This window comes from Aegilops tauschii, chromosome 5 (assembly GCF_002575655.3).
Source record: "Aegilops tauschii subsp. strangulata cultivar AL8/78 chromosome 5, Aet v6.0, whole genome shotgun sequence".
Lineage (NCBI taxonomy): Eukaryota > Viridiplantae > Streptophyta > Magnoliopsida > Poales > Poaceae > Aegilops > Aegilops tauschii.
The window spans coordinates 181,601,999-181,618,364 of NC_053039.3; positions in this window are offsets into that span (position 1 = coordinate 181,601,999).

Here is a 16,366-nt window from a genome sequence, read left to right on the forward strand (position 1 = left end):
TTTTTTAAATTAGTCAAATTATTGTTTAATGCCGGCACCAATCATGAAAGTCTCACATGGCCATTGACAAGCTTTCACTTCGGCACCCCGCAGACAGCCATCTCCAGGCTCATGATACGCATGCCTTGCCATTCTATGGCTTGAGGAGCCTCCTGAGAGCATCCCTCTAAACATTTCTCTTTTTTTGAAATTTTTAGATAACTCATAAGAAGTAAACAAAACTCAATATAATTGATAGCAACGACTCTCACAAGTGCCTAGAGGCTATATCATCCATCAAAACTACTTAGGACCAAGTAAATTCAACATGAAAGCTCATATTCATGCTCACCTAAAGCAGCAAATAAGCAAATTATAAACCACTAGAACAAAAACTAATTGGACCAATGGAGGAGTCACATACCAAGGAGGAATTCTGCCGAAAAGTTTCGGAAACATAGCCCCGAGCAAAGAGATCAAAATTTGTCCACAAATGAGTAAGAACTCGGGCTATGAAGCAAGAACAAATTTTTCTAGAGGTGGAAGAAGACTGGGGGGCACGGGCACCAAGTGCATGGGTGCTTGTGGGCTCCACAAGCCACATGGGTGTGCCTAGGGGGTGGCCGTGCCATGTTGGCTTGTGGCCAGCAGGCGTACCCCCCTTGGGTGTGTTCAGTGTCAAAAAATTCTTATTTATCTAGAAAAAATTCATGTTAAATTTTCAAGGCATTATGAGAACTTTTATTCTCACACAATTTTATTGCATAGAAAACTCAGAAAACAAGCTAAACATGGTATTCTAGATTATTTAAACTTTATTAAAACTAATAATAACAAAGGGTAAAGTGAAGTTGCAGAAAGTTGTGCCTACGGAATTCATCGACCATATGCTCCTAAAAAATAATCCGTTAACAAGGTTGATCAAGTCTTGTTAACAAACTATTTTTGAGTGACATAAACCGAAGAATTTTTGTATAGCACTAAGTTACCTCAACTTGGATGTGAATTGTTCCAAACCTAATAGTTTGATATTTATTTTCAGGAACCAAAAGAGGAATTCAAAGTCTCCTATAGTAATAGTCATAATTTTTTTAATAGAATTGAGATTATTTCCCTTAATTGGCTTTCTTGGGAAATAAACCATATGCTCATTGACATTGACATGAAAAGTGAATTTTCTTTTATTACAATCAATAGCAGCGCCTCCAGTGTTAAGAAAAGTTCTTCCAAGAACTGACATATTATCGTCTTTGGGCATATCAAGAATAACAAAGTCCGTTAAGATCGTAACATTAGCAACCACAACCGGAACATCCTCACAAACACCAGCATGAATAGTTGTAGACTTGTCAGCTACTTGCAAAGAAATTTCAGTGGGCATCAACTTATTCAAACCAAGTCTTTTGTAAAGAGAAAGGGGCATAACACTAACACCGGCTCCCAAATCACATATGGTAGTTCTAACATAATTGTTCTTAATAGAGCATAGTATAGTAGGTATCCCTAGATCTCCTAACATTTCAGGAATTTTACCCTTGAAATAATAATTTGCAATCATAGTAGAAATTTCAACCTTAGGAATTTCCCTCTTATTAGTAACATTATCTTTCATGTATTTGGCATATGGAGGCATTTTCATAATATCAGTCAAAGGTACTTGGAAACAGAGGTCTAAGACTTTCAACAAAATGATTAAAAGCATCCTCATCTTTAGACATTAGAGCTTTACTAGGAAAAGGAATGGGTTTTCATACCCATGGTTCTCTTTCTCTACCATGCTTCCTAGAAACAAAATCTGTATTATCATATCTTCTATTTTTAGGAGGTAGGTTATCAAGCTCAACTTCAGGTTCTATCTCTCCCTCATTATCATGTTTATTATGATAATTAGGTGGAGTATCATTATCAACATTATTATCATCATAACATCATCATCACTAGGCTCAGATGTCAGGAAACATAGTAGAAAAAAATTCTCCCTAGGATCAACCAGGAACACTATGAAGATGCAATAATGGTTTGGATCGGATCGTTATCGACTCCAAGTTGCACCGGAAGAAGACGAGTCGGTATATATCGTACTTTAAATCCCTCAAACCCTAGATGAATGATCCCTCAAACCGTCCATGAACAGTCCCTCGAACGAAAGACCGAAAACACGACCTCTCCACAGATTGCAAGCATACGATCTTCACGATCCGCCAGCGCTTCACCATTTAGAGCTAATCGTCGCCGGAGAATTAGAGGGAGGAGGTTAGAACCACACTGGGCTTTAGGATTAGAGGATCTAGATCTAGCTCTAATTGGATCAACTAGAACTAGAAATAGAGAGCTAGAGGAGACTCTTAACACTTGTGTATTCAAAGTGCCCTAAACCTCTAATATATATAGGTTGGAGGGAGAGGAGGAGGAGCCACAGGGGGGAAGAATCTTCACCCTTGCGTCGTCCATGAGGAAAGGCAGTGCCCCTCCAATTCGACCTCCCCTTTCCTTCTCCACGAGGAAAAGGGGGTGCCTCCCCTTATGGGCCCAAGTGGCCCAATATGCTTTTCACCACATGGCCTTTTAAGGCCCGTTGATACTAAAATAAATATAAAGCCTCCTAACTAGTATAAGAGACTTTTAATATTAATTTAACATCATCGGAAATATTTCCCGCCTATATATTATTTATCGGTAATACCCGGTATTACACGAGAAACCCGAAAACCCTTCTGGTGACCCCGAAACGCATCTAGTTCCTATCAAAACTATTTCATAAATATTTCCTCATTACTCCTATACTATCGAAACACTTATCAAAGTGTGATTACCTTAAGCTTGTGACCCTGTAGGTTCGGTAAAACATAGACATGAACAAAACCCCCTTTTGTTCGATGACCGATAACAGAACCATGGACGTCCATATCGATCCCTATGAGTACATGAAAGAAATTTGAGTGAAAATTTTGTTATCATGTGCTATTCCCTTTGCTTCGCGATACTTTAGAAAACCCGAGGTCGATATCCTCTTGAGTCATATACATGCTCACTATACCTGTCACCTCGTTACCGGTTTCGTTTTTCTTTCTCATTGACATGTTCCGGCATCCCTGACAGTGTCCTGGACTAGGGGGTGCTAACCTAGTCGGCCCATAGTCCTTGGGTTGGGCCTGTAGGCCTCATTCTCCATTGGATGGACTCCGGAAGCTACACGCCTGGATGTGATCAAGACTGCATCTGCCGAAGACTTGACGTATACTCCAAAACATCTCCTACCGCCTCCATGCGTGCCCCTGGATACCGACCATGTAACCCTAGATGCCCTACCTAGCGTGTATATAAGCAAAAGGGTTTTGCCCGTATAGGGGATCTCAACACAATTACCGTCGCCTAGCCCTAGAGTTAGGTTTCTCCTTAGATCTCGAGGTAGATCAAGCTTATACTCGATAAACCATTATCAATATAAACAAGAGCGGGACATAGGGTTTTACCTCCATAGAGAGGTCCCAAACTCGGGTAAACATCATCTCCTTCGTTCATGTTACCATTGATCCGAGCACTGGTACGCGTCGGTGCTAAACAAACGGTTTTTAACCCCTTTCCGCGACGGCGTTTGGAACCGTCGCCAAGTGAGTGTGGGCGATAGGGGGGTCCTTCCCACACGACCCAGAAACCGTCGGGGATATGCCCTCCTGGCACACACGCTCGGCAAAATGTGGTCGTGTGCGACCGGCGAGCTCTCAAATACGGAAATATGTACAGTAGAACTAAAAAATGCAATTATACGGCGAAATTGTTTTCGGTCGCAAGTACATCCCACATAGTCAGTCCTTGGTAAACGTTCCGTTCGTATGTACATCCCTCACAGTCGCTCCAGGGAAAACATTTCCGTTCACAGGTACATCACACGCAATTTTTCCAGTTAAATCGTTTGTGATAGCGTTGCCATTGCACACAATATTAATAATTTTATCGTTTGCCTTATTGAATGCATCACACACGATGCGTAGAAGAAACCGTGTGGCAAAGGTTGTCCATCACACACACTTTTTATGTGGTAAACATTTGCGCAAGGTGGCCTAACGCAAACAGTTTTCAAGAGAAAGTCGTGTGTGCAGTGGAGATTGATCACACACGTAGTGGATCCTAGAAACGTTTCAAATCTCCACGTATATCGCGGACGTTTCGCTCACAAACCGTGTGTAGTGTAATCCCTAATTAATCCCTAATTTAATAATCACATGTTTTGAATTTGAAAGTAGGCAATCACTTATTTCATATCCAACCATGTTTATTACAAATATAGGTTCAACCACGAATCCATAATTCGATGCACGGGTACATATATTGAAGAACTACATAAGCACCAAGTAAAGAATGATGAACCACAGTTGTACGAAAGATTGTAAAGAGAGAGGCGAAAGACATTCTGGTTTCTGGAGAAGGTGAAGCGGAATGCCCATATTGTGCCCTCCACCATGCTAATGCACGCACGACTCTAGGCCAACCCCTTGTGATGGCTTCCCGTCCATCCTTCACTGTCTTCACTAGGACTTCTCGATGCTCATTGTAGTCTGGATGAAATATTTTAACCTTCATTGCGTGTCCACCAATCATGTACTTTGCGAGGTAATCTTGAGTGAACTACTTCAGGAACCACTGGGAATGAAAAAGATTCAGACATTGTTGTCTAACAACTCATTATGGGCAGTAAAAAGAGAAGGCCGCAGAGTTTGTAGTTACCATCCTATAGCTCACTGTTGTGTTGGATAGAGCATAAATAAATAATTTGCTTGCCACCATTTGTATCTTTTTGCTAATAATCCTTATCAGTTTCCTCACTTGATGCTTGTTCATCAATATCTCATTGCCCCATATGCAAAAAGGGTCGATGCATGGATCCTTGCCAAGGGCATATGTACCTACAAGCAACAACTCAATATTATAAGCTAAGTAGTGTCCAGGCCTGGATCTATATGCACTACATTATGGAACGACGGGGGGAGTACAAGCCGAGGGATGAAGCTAACCTCGGCGGAAAATGGTGGCCACTCCCGTTGTTGTCCTACATAAGTAGTGGAAAGGCATGATACGTACAACAATCTTAACATCAAACAAATATAGCAAGGGTATACAACATCATCTCCAAATGATAGCTTGAATGTGTTGGTTTCAGCATGCTCTTAAAGCAGATATAAAATGGAAGGCAATGTTACCGACAGCAGGCTTAATAGCCATCAAATATTACAATTCAAACTGGTACTGTTGAAAATGAATAGAATGTAGGTAATGCTTAAACATCACACTGGATTAATGTGTAAAACTGAAATAAAGGGCATGTGTTAACTACACTAGGAATAACTGGAACCAAATATAGCCGTTCAAACTCGTATTGATGTAGTCGAGCGGCATAGTTCCGACTTGCACATAATGAACAACACATTGTGAATGAGTCAAAATTGTTCCAGCACAGTTCAACTGGATTTGGAAGAGTTCTTGCCAGCCAAAACACAAGGTCTTCTTTTGGAGACTTCTGCATGATAGGCTCAATACCAAGAATTTGCTTAGGAGGAAAACTTTTCATCTTGACAACTACAATTGTGCTACTCTCAGCTGTCAGCAAGAAGAAACTCTGCAACACTTGTTTTGGACTTGTCCTTTCGCTTCTGCTTGTTGGGACACCCTATGCCCCAACAGACAAAGAAATCTAACCATCATGGAAGCTCTTCCAGACTTAAGGGGTAATCTACAGCAACCTTTTTCTATGGAGATCATTATCATTGCATCATGGGCCATTTGGATCATCAGGAATGATAAGACATTCAAAAACATCCCCATCTTCCTCTCAGAGCTCCGCTTGCTCAAATTCAGAATTAAGGAGAAGTTTGCATCTTCATTCTTTTCTTGGTTGGACAGTCTTGTCCTGTAATTAATGTAATTTTCTTTTTGGTCTAGTAGGCTTTTTTTGTTTCTTTAGGGCTTATCTCAAGCCTTGTATGTTTGTATACTCCTTGTTTTATTAATAATATAAAAATTGTAGTGGGGTTTTGCCCTACTGTGTATAGTCGAAAAAACACATTGTGAATGACTGAAATAAACAAGGCATAAATGACCAGTATAACAACCAAATATAGCCATTGAAAACTGGACAGAGTCTCACTACAACCAACCTAACAAGCAAATACAGATAAACAGGGCATATGCTTGAAAACTGGACAAATGCTCACTGCAACCAACCTAACAAGCAGATAAAGATAAACAAGGCATCTACTTGATAACTGGAAAAATGCTAAAAAAGCAACCTAACAACCAAATACAGATAAACAAGGCATCTGCTTGATAACTGGATAAATGCTAAAAAAGCAACCTAACAACCAAATACAGATAAACAAGGCATCTACTTGATAACTGGACAAATACTCACTGCAACCAAACTAAGAACCAAATACAGGTAAACAAGGCATCTGCTCGATAACTGAAAAAAATGCTCACTCCAACCAACCTACAACCAAATACAGGTAAACAAGGCATCTACTCACTATAAACAACCAAATATAGCCATTCGTGAAACCAAAGTGGACAATTCATACTCAAACATCACATAAACCTATTGAACAATACATTTTTGCATAACTGAAATAATTAAACACGGCACGGTTAAAGCACCGCACGGCAAATGCTACTACAACAAAGGGTACGGGTTGGAAGCTAGAAAAGGTAAGATTTGTTGATAGAATGTTGCCTCACATTTCATGGACAGGATCCTTCCAGTAGGAAGAGCACAAACCCATGGTGCGCTCTCTGATGTCACAGATGGGCTGTTTCACCTTGGAAGAACCTTCGTGGGTGCCCTCCTTGTGGTCGTGGTCGATGAGATCTGACTTGGCAATTGAGTATCCCAAGCCGGTGCCGTAGAACGTGTCCTTCAGAAGTGACAAAATGGGCTCGATGGCGTATAAAGCTCGCAAATCCTTGACCGCTTGGCGGAGGAGATCAGCGGCAGGGCCATCGAAGAGATCGACGACGGTTGAACCAGAGGGGTTGGGGATGGACCACTTAACCTGTGACATGGCCTGTGTGAATCCGTTGGTGTGGACGAGCTTGATGTCGTAGCCAGCTTTCCCGAGATACAGTAATACGCTAGCCCGCTGACATGAAACCTTCGGCATGGCAACGTAGTCAACGTCTTCGCCGGCTTCCGCGGCGACGTGTTGCTCCGGGATCGACAGGTCGGGGCGAACGGCGGCCACCTCGCCAACGTCCGCCGGAGAGGCCATGATAAACATCTTCTTGGCCGAACGCTCGTCGGGCTCCCCGGGATACGTGGTCGAGCTTAGGCTGCAACATTCTGGAGTAGGGGATGTGGATCTGGCGGGGAGGGACACCGCAGGCCTCATCTAAAAACTCAGCGGAGTGGGGCGACGGTATGGGAATCGCTGTGTAACCTGAACTTTGTTATCTAAGCTAGGAGGAACGGGCAGACCGGCAAGGTTGGCGGCGGCGGCGGCGCCGGCCGTGAGCTAGGGTTCGAGGGGGGAGGGGCGGGTGGGGGACTGTGGAGGGGGGTGGTGTTTGAGGATACGCCGCGGCTACTGAAAATTTTAGTAATGGTGGGTGGAGATGGTGGTGGACGAGGGAGGGCGACGGTTCAAATGCCTCGGCTACTGCAATTTTACTATAAGGTCGGTGTTGGAGGAGTGTGGGCGACGGTTGAAGTACGACGGCTACTAAAATTTTGGTAAAGGAATTGATGCGGGGCGGGAGTGCCCAAGATCGCGCACGGTCCAATAACAATATGCGTGTATCATAATAAGGAAAAGTGGCGCAGATCCGCCGATTTTTGCAACGCTCAAGGCGGGTAGTTTGTTTTTTATATTTCTAGCTAGCTGGTCTATCGCACACGGTTCGTCCTAATTTCCAAATAAACTTACCCGCCTTTAGCTTGCACAGGTGGTGGTTTTACAGCGCACTTGCATCGCACACGGTTAAGCCAGTACCTCCACCCTTTGCTCGCGCTTGCGTGGTCGTGGTGATTTCAGCGCACCTGCATCGCACACGGTTGAGCCAGTACCTCCACCCTTTGCTCGCGCTTGCGCGGTCGTGGTGATTTCAGCGCACTTGCATCGCACACATTTGAGCCAGTACCTCCACCTTAATTTGCTCGCGCTTGCGCGGTCGTGGTGATTTCAGCGCACTTGCATCGCACACGGTTGAGCCAGTACCTCCACCATAATTTGCTCGTGCTTGCGTGGTCGTGATGATTTCAGTGCACTTGCATCGCACACGGTTGAGCCAGTACCTCCACCTTAATTTGCTCGCGCTTGCGCGGTCGTGGTGATTTCAGCGCACTTGCATCGCACACAGTTAAGCCAGTACCTCCACCTTAATTTGCTCGTGCTTGCGCGGTCGTGGTGATTTCAGTGCACTTGCATCGCACACGGTTGAGCCAGTACCTCCACCTTAATTTGCTCGCGCTTGCGCAGTCTTGGTGATTCACATCGCACTTGTATCGCACACGGTTAAGATATTATACCCCGTGTCCGTTGAGGGTCATCAGAGTCTTTTCAGCAAAAAATAACGTTAGAGAGGGTCAAAAGACAACCACACCAGCATGTGGCCCAAATATATATGGGTGAAAAGGGTGGTCTGTGATGTTCAAAATTCCAATGCACAACTTGGACCCCGCGGGCCCACGGTTGGGCGTGTCGTTGAAGATCGATGAGAGGGGCCAGAAATCAAGAACCACCTTGAAGTGGCCAAATATATGTATGGATATTGGGGATGTTTAAAACTTTAAATACACAATGCATAACTTTGGTGGCACCTGCCTCGCAAACCCGAAAGCACCTTAACAACCACCTAGCTAGGATATATATAATGACATAATGTCGTACCTAGCTAGGATGCTTGCACCACCACCTCCCACTTCGTGTCAGCGTGGCGGATGCATGTAATGATCGATAATTTGGTCATACATGCATGTCGCCATGACCTACCATAAGACGGACCAATGAATCTTTCGTTTGGTCAAATGACAGTTGTTGTTGTCGATAAACCGCTTGGGCCAATAGATTGAACCATCATAAAAATCGCACGAGAGGGACCACAAAACCAGCACCTCTTGCATGCGGCCCAAAATGATGTACGTTGGGAAGGGGTGATGTGTGTTTTCAATATAGAATAATGTACAGTTTAGATGTGGTGCCTACCTCTCGATACAGACAACAACCATGAAGGCAAGGTAGTTAAGGACGAGATACGTACACAGGGTTTTATGTAGGTCGAACCCAGCAATCCGAGCATCTGGGAGGGAATCCTGACAACGCATGAGCTCGAGCTTTGGTTGACAGACATTTGACGGTGACCGGCCCTAACACGAACTAGGAGGAATCCATTCATGGCCAACACATACCCCTCATTATCGGTCAAAGGGATGATATATATACACTCGGGGAGCCCATAGATATCCGTGTCATCACAAAAAAGCGCACAAGGGAGACATGGTCGATCAGAAGACCCCATATACACTGCATGCGGCCCAAAAATATGTATGGGTACGATGGTGTATGATGTGTTTAAATCCCAAATGCACAACTTCGATGGGCCACGCCAACTACATTACAAACCGAACACCGTACCCGACTCCAAGCCTGGTTCAATACCTATGATGTCAGTTTCCCAACTTCGAGGCGGCGGCGAGGGGGGGGTGGGTCGTCCCACGCATGCGCTCAAACTTTATTTTGTCTAGCATGGGACACATCTATATATATTTATAAATCTATACACCTATATAGTGTGCGAATAACTTTGAAAGTTGCTCGTCGGATGAAGCCAATCCGACGGTACGCAGATGGCAAATCCAAGCACTACTGGCCGTTGGATATCGTCTACATTCCACCAGATTCTGCCACATGTACAATCTAGAAGACTCCATGGTTGAACTTAAGCATAATGCACAAACCTCAAAACACAAGCACTTCTGCTTTGTTCTCTAGAATCTTCCGTATCTTAATTGCCCAAACCTTTTTTTTCTAAATGAATTGTCCCTTTTTGTTTTTACTTTTACAATGCACAATTCCATGAATCTTAGAATAGTTTTTTATAAACCTAATTGATTTTGGATGAGACGAACTTTAAGAATTAAACAAACATCCACATCATGCATATCTGGCAGAAGAGGCGGGAAACCGATGAGAGGAGTGGCGAGAAACGGTAGCCTATTTTGAATGAAAACCTAGTAGAGAAGGAAGCGTGAGCTACACGACGCATGCGCACAGTGCTTACCCATGTACTGCATGTGCTGTCGAAAGGGCTTAGGGTTGCCATTCGATCTGGGAGCATCCAACGGTGCACACGTACGATTCGTGGGGTTTGTGTTCTGGCCAGTCAGAACGCATGACTCAGATCACGCGCACAGCGGGGGGGTATCATTCGGAAACCAAAATTCGGTGGAAACCGGTGAAAACCACGAGAAAAAGATGTTTTGAAGTTTCAAAAAAATGCGGGATGTTAAGAGGATGATGTTTTATTGCCACACAAAATTTCAAGTTGAAACACATTACGAGATGTGAGCTATGAAATAGAAAAAATCAGTGTTGAATAGTGCCGAATTGTAATGTCACTATTCAGGGTGGAATTTATCTTTTTCATAGCTCACATCTCGTAATGTTTTTCAACTTGAAATTTTGTGTCGCAATAAAACATCACCTTAACATCCCACATTTTTTTCCAGATTTTTATGAAACTTTAAAATATGGTTTCCACGAAGTTTTCATTGAATATCGGCTTTCGTGAGTGAACCGTGTGCTATTTGAAAACATTTCGTGAGAAGAATCTCAGTTTTTAAATCCCCGTAAATCCAAAACTAAGCCGAAAATCGTGAAACCTGCCATGGTGTCACGACATCGCACTTATATGTCGAGGAATTTTTTTCGTCCATTGTGGCGCAAGTTTTGTTACAAGCCTCTTACAAACCGGAGCTTCTCTCAAAGAAGCCTCGTGGTTCCGATAGGGAAACGTGTCCCCCTTGTGTGCGAAACGTAATCACTGCCTCTTTTTGCCTTGTATTTTCTTCTACGGGTAACATGGAACGACAGGATATCCGTGCTAAAATTTGAACTTATTCAGGGTTCGTTTGGCCTTTTTATACACTAATTGAGTTTCCTAGGCATTTAATGTCCATAATTCAAATCTGAACTACAAATACATGCTCCAGTTCACCAAAATGGCTAGAAAAATTATACATGTGTCCTTGGGTGCATGTTTAGGTCCCATGCCAGGAATGGGAACGAATTACAACCGTACTGGTGTCATGGCTCGTCCTCAAACATTTTGAATCTCGGTTTTTAAGTCCTCATAAATCCTAAACTCACTAGAAAGGCATCAAAGGTGGCATGATGTCACATCCTGGCACATATATGTCGTGGTAAAAACATTGCTCAATTTGGGCCAAGCTTTATTACAAACCTCTTACAAAAACTGGAGCTTCTCTTAAAGAAGCCTCGTGGTTCTGATAGGGAAACGTGTTCCCCTTGTGGGCGAAATGTAATCACTGCCTCTTTTCGCCTTGTATTTTCTTCCACGGGCAACATGGAACGATAGGATATCTGTGCTGAAATTTAAAGCTATTCAGGGTTCGTTTGGCCTTTTTATACACTAATTGAGTTTCCTAGGCATTTAATGTCCATAATTCAAATCTGAACTACAAATACATGCTCCAGCACCAAAATGGCTAGAAAAATTATACATGTGTCCTTGGGTGCATGTTTAGGTCTCATGCCAGGAATGGGAACGAATTACAACCGTACCGGTGTCCTGGCTCGTCCTCAAACATTTCAAATCTCGATTTTTTAGTCCCCATAAATCCTAAACCCACCAGAAAGTCATCAAAGGTGGCATGGTGTCACGTCATGGCACATATGTGTCGTGGTAAAAACATTGCCAATTTGGGCCAAGCTTTATTACAAACCTCTTACAAACCGGAGCCTGTCGCAAGAACCCTCGTGGTTTCGATAGGGAAACGTGTCCCCTTGTGGGCCAAATGATAATCACTCCCTCTTCTAGCCTCGTATTTTCTTCTACACGCGACACTAAACAACTGGAGGTTCGCGCTGAACTTTGAAATTATTCAGGGTTCGTTTGACCTTTTTTATTCATTAATTGAGTTTTCTAGGCATTTAATGTCCATCATTCAAATCCGAACTACAAATACATGCTCCAGTGCACCAAAATGGCTAGAAAAAATGTACATGTTTCCTTGGGGTGCATGTTTAGGTCCCATGGAATGAATGGGAACGAATTCAACCATCTCGCCATCCTGGCTTGGCCACAAACATTGCGAATCTCGGTTTTTGAATGTCTATAAATCCAAAACTCATCAGGAAATCATGAAACTTGGCATGGTGTCACTACATGGTACATATAATTCTCCAATTTGGGCAAAGCTATATTACAAGCCTTTTACAAACCGGAGCCTGTCGCAACCCTCGTGGTTCAGGTAGGGAAACGTGCCCCTCTTGTGGGCGAAACGATAATCGCTTCCTCTTCTCGCCTTGAACTTTGTTTTCTACAGGCAACATAGAATAACAGGAGTGTCGGGCTAAAATTTGAAACTGTTCAGGGTTCGTTTGGCCATTGTATATATATTACTAATCACTAAGTTTTCTATGCATTTAATGTAGTCCATAATTCAAATTTGAACTACAACCACATGCTCCAGTGAACCAAAATGGGTGGCAAATCATACATGTGTCATTGGGTGCATGTTTAGGTCTCGTTTAAGGAATGAGAATGAATTACAAACTTGTCGTCGTCCTGAAACGATGAGAATCTCTGTTTTTTAATCCCAGTAAATCAAAAAGTCACCCAAAAAACATGAAACTTAGCATGGTTTCATGACATGGCACATATATGCCGTGGTAAAAAAATCGTCGAGATTGAGAAGAGGCGCACACATTAGTAGCCAACGAAGTCCTTTTTGAAACAAAAAGCTGACACGTTAATATCGCAAACGGTTGTATTATATTTACCGTGTCGGAATTTAACCATACTCGGTGGCGTGCGTGCAGCTGTTTGATTAGACGGGACGAGCGCAAGAAGTCCGCCGTGCAGGCTCGACGGGACGCGTGCGAGCAATCCACCGCGCTGGCTTGACGGGACGCGTGCATCTAGTCCACCTCGCACGCTCGACGAGACACGTGCGAGCACCGAGGCCGCCCATGCTCACCGGGAAGCGAGCTCTTTGACCTCCATGCACCAGCCGCAGCCCGGCTCGCTCACAACTTCTCCATTAATGTGTTAATTAAAGCACTTGAACGGAGGGTGTTTGCTTGTGATCCCATGGCAGCATTTCCTTTGTGTATCGACCCAACCTCAGACGGTCAAGTCTCTGTGCAGAAGTGTCATCACTGGATCGGTAAGGCTGACACGCACAGTACTCGAAGGATTTGTAACAGAGTAGCAATCACACACTTATTACATCGAATGTCTCAAAAGAGAACTTATTACAATAAATATGGCTTAAGGCCATCTAAATAAATAACAGCGGAAGGCTTGGAAGATGAAGTGAGTCCATCAACTCCAACGGCATAGCTGAGTGCACGACAACGACCTAGCACACCTTACTCTTCATCTGAAAAGTCTGCAACATGATATGTTGTAGCCCGAAAACGGGTCAGCACATGGAATATGCTTGCAATATAACACAGTAGAGCAATGAACAGATAAATGCTATCACTACATGCATATATGGCTGGTGGAGGCTCTAGGGTTATATTGTTTTGCGAAAAGCCAATTTTCCCTACAACAAAGGAACAAATTTTATTTAACTATCATGGTAGTTGAACAACATTGAGAAGGTTCCTCCAACTCAATCCCAATTAAAAGTAATTATCAACCCAACAAATTAAATTAGAGTGATGAGATCCATATGATAATCAAAGAACCAGATACTCAAGATGTCCATAACCGGGGACACGGCTAACCATGATTAGTATTTCCTTAGTATTTCCTCGACCCCCTTTAACATTACGGTGTTTCCTATGACTCAAGAAAGAGAAAATGAAACTATGAAAACAAAAGTCTTCACGCTTCATGTTCCTCGTATGAATACCAAGTCTTTGGGTCACACCAATTTGTTCACTTTCAAAGTTTTCAGAAAGTCTTCAGAACACCAAAATCTTCAGTCGGATATTCATTTTTAGGGGTCAACTTTCTCTGTAAATATCAAACTCCTTATAGACTTATAGACCTGTGTACACTCATAAACACATTAGTCCCTTAACCTATAAGTCTTCAATACACCAAAATCACTAAGGGGCACTAGATGCACTTACAATCTCCCCCTTTTTGGTGATTGATGACAATATAGGTTAAGTTTTCAACGGGGATAATCATATGAAGTGTAAATACCGATATTGAGGAATTTGATTGCAAGATATAGAAGAACTCCCCCCAAAGATGTGCATAGTGAGGAAATTGCTTTTGAAGCAATGCACACTTGAAGAGTAGAATCATGGAGATCTCCCCCTATATCTTGTAATTCATACACGCATTTGTCATATAATATGAAGAATTTGAAATGCATGATGAAATATGGTGACTGATGTAATTCAGCATGCGTGCATCAACATTAATGAGGAATAAGCATGCAGAAAATCACAGCAAAAGTATCAGGCCACCATAGAGTTTAAGTTTACAACTCGGTCGAATAAAGTCTCAGAAGAACGAGAGTTGTAACTTTGCAAAAAAACGCCCATATAGTTAGACCCGCTTGAAGACTAACTCAAATTTCTCCCCCTTTGTCATTGAATGACCAAAAGGATCGAAAATGAGGACTAACGCCCCTGAAGAAGATCAAGTTGATGAAGGAGCGCCAACCTTGTTGGGGTCGTTTGTTGTTGTAGGGCCTGCCGTAGTGTCGTCCGAGTCTTCATATTCGTCGGTGTCGCGTGATGAAGAATAGGAGCTGGCCACCAAGGAAGGAAACTTGACCTTCTTGTATTTCTTCGGTGGAGGTGCAGACCAGTCAAAATCCTCCTTGAGACCCATTTGCTTCAGATCTTCTTCACCATATAGATGTGACAGAATAGCCCATGTGCGACCAAAGACTTCATGGAGGTAGTAATGGTTTTTCTTCACTTCATTATGTGTAGAAGTCATGTTGTAAAGAATATAACCAAACTGACGCTTAACCCATTTATGGTTTCGATCCACCTTCTGGTGAAGACTGAGAAGAAGCTCACGGTCAGTCATCACTCTTGGAGCTGTGGCTTGAGGATTTGGCTTGGATGCATTGGCAGCAGAATCATGAGTGGCAGAGTCATCATTGGTGGAATAAGATGCAGCTTTGCGAAACTGACCATCCAATGGACGAATGCCTTCATCTATAACAGCAGCAGCCTTGCCCTTTCCATCAGCTAAGGAAAATGTCCTTTTGAGGACTTCAATAGGGGGCAAGTAGCTGCAATGGTTGAGAGTGTCAGCCTTGTAGTTGAGCGAAGACCTTGTTCTGATGAATCTCATAATCCAAGGTGTGTAAGGCTTCAACTCAAATGGAGAGAGTGCAACATTTTCCAGAGTCCTCATGAAGAAATCGTGATAATTGACAGGAATTCCATGAATGATGTTGAATAGCAGATTCTTCATGATGCCAAAAATTTCCTCATCAGATGAGTCATGGCCTTTGATAGGACTCATAGTCTTCGTCAGAATGCGATAGACTGTTCTTGGTACATACAACAATTCCTTACGAGGAATTTGGTCCTTGGGGCTTGACCTGGCTTCAGAGGCTTCATAAGCACTTGCATGTAATGAGCAGTGGGTTCTGGCTCCTAGTACATGCAGCGCGCTCCTTCATTGGGTGGACTGATGGGCAGGGCGTGAAGTAATTCAGAGGCCGGTGCCTTATAATGAGTGTTTTCGGTCATCCAGTCCAACACCCAAGAGTTGATATCATCAGCATCGCCTGTGATGTGCAGGGTTGCATAGAATTGAAGAATGAGCTCTTCATGCCAATCGCAAATATCTGTGCAAAAGTTGAGCAATCCTGCATCATGAAGCACACTGAGGACGGGGGTAAAACAAGGCATTGATTCCATGTTGACATGAGGAATATGCTTGTGGTCGAAGACTTTGTCCTTTTTGAAGAGCAGTGAAGAATAAAAATTTTCTTGGCTAGCAGTCCAGAACCGCTTCCTTCTAAGACGAGCAGTGTCATATGGATTGAAGTCGGTGAAGAAAACATGCTCGCCGAAGAAGTCATCAGCCTTGAATTTCTGCTTCTTCGAGAAGGGATCCTTTGGCTTGGGCTGAGGAGTATCAGTCAATTGCATCACCACCTCAGGAATCGCAATCTCAGGCTCCACAGGCTGAGGAATTTCAGGTTCTTCTTCAGTGACAGCCTGGG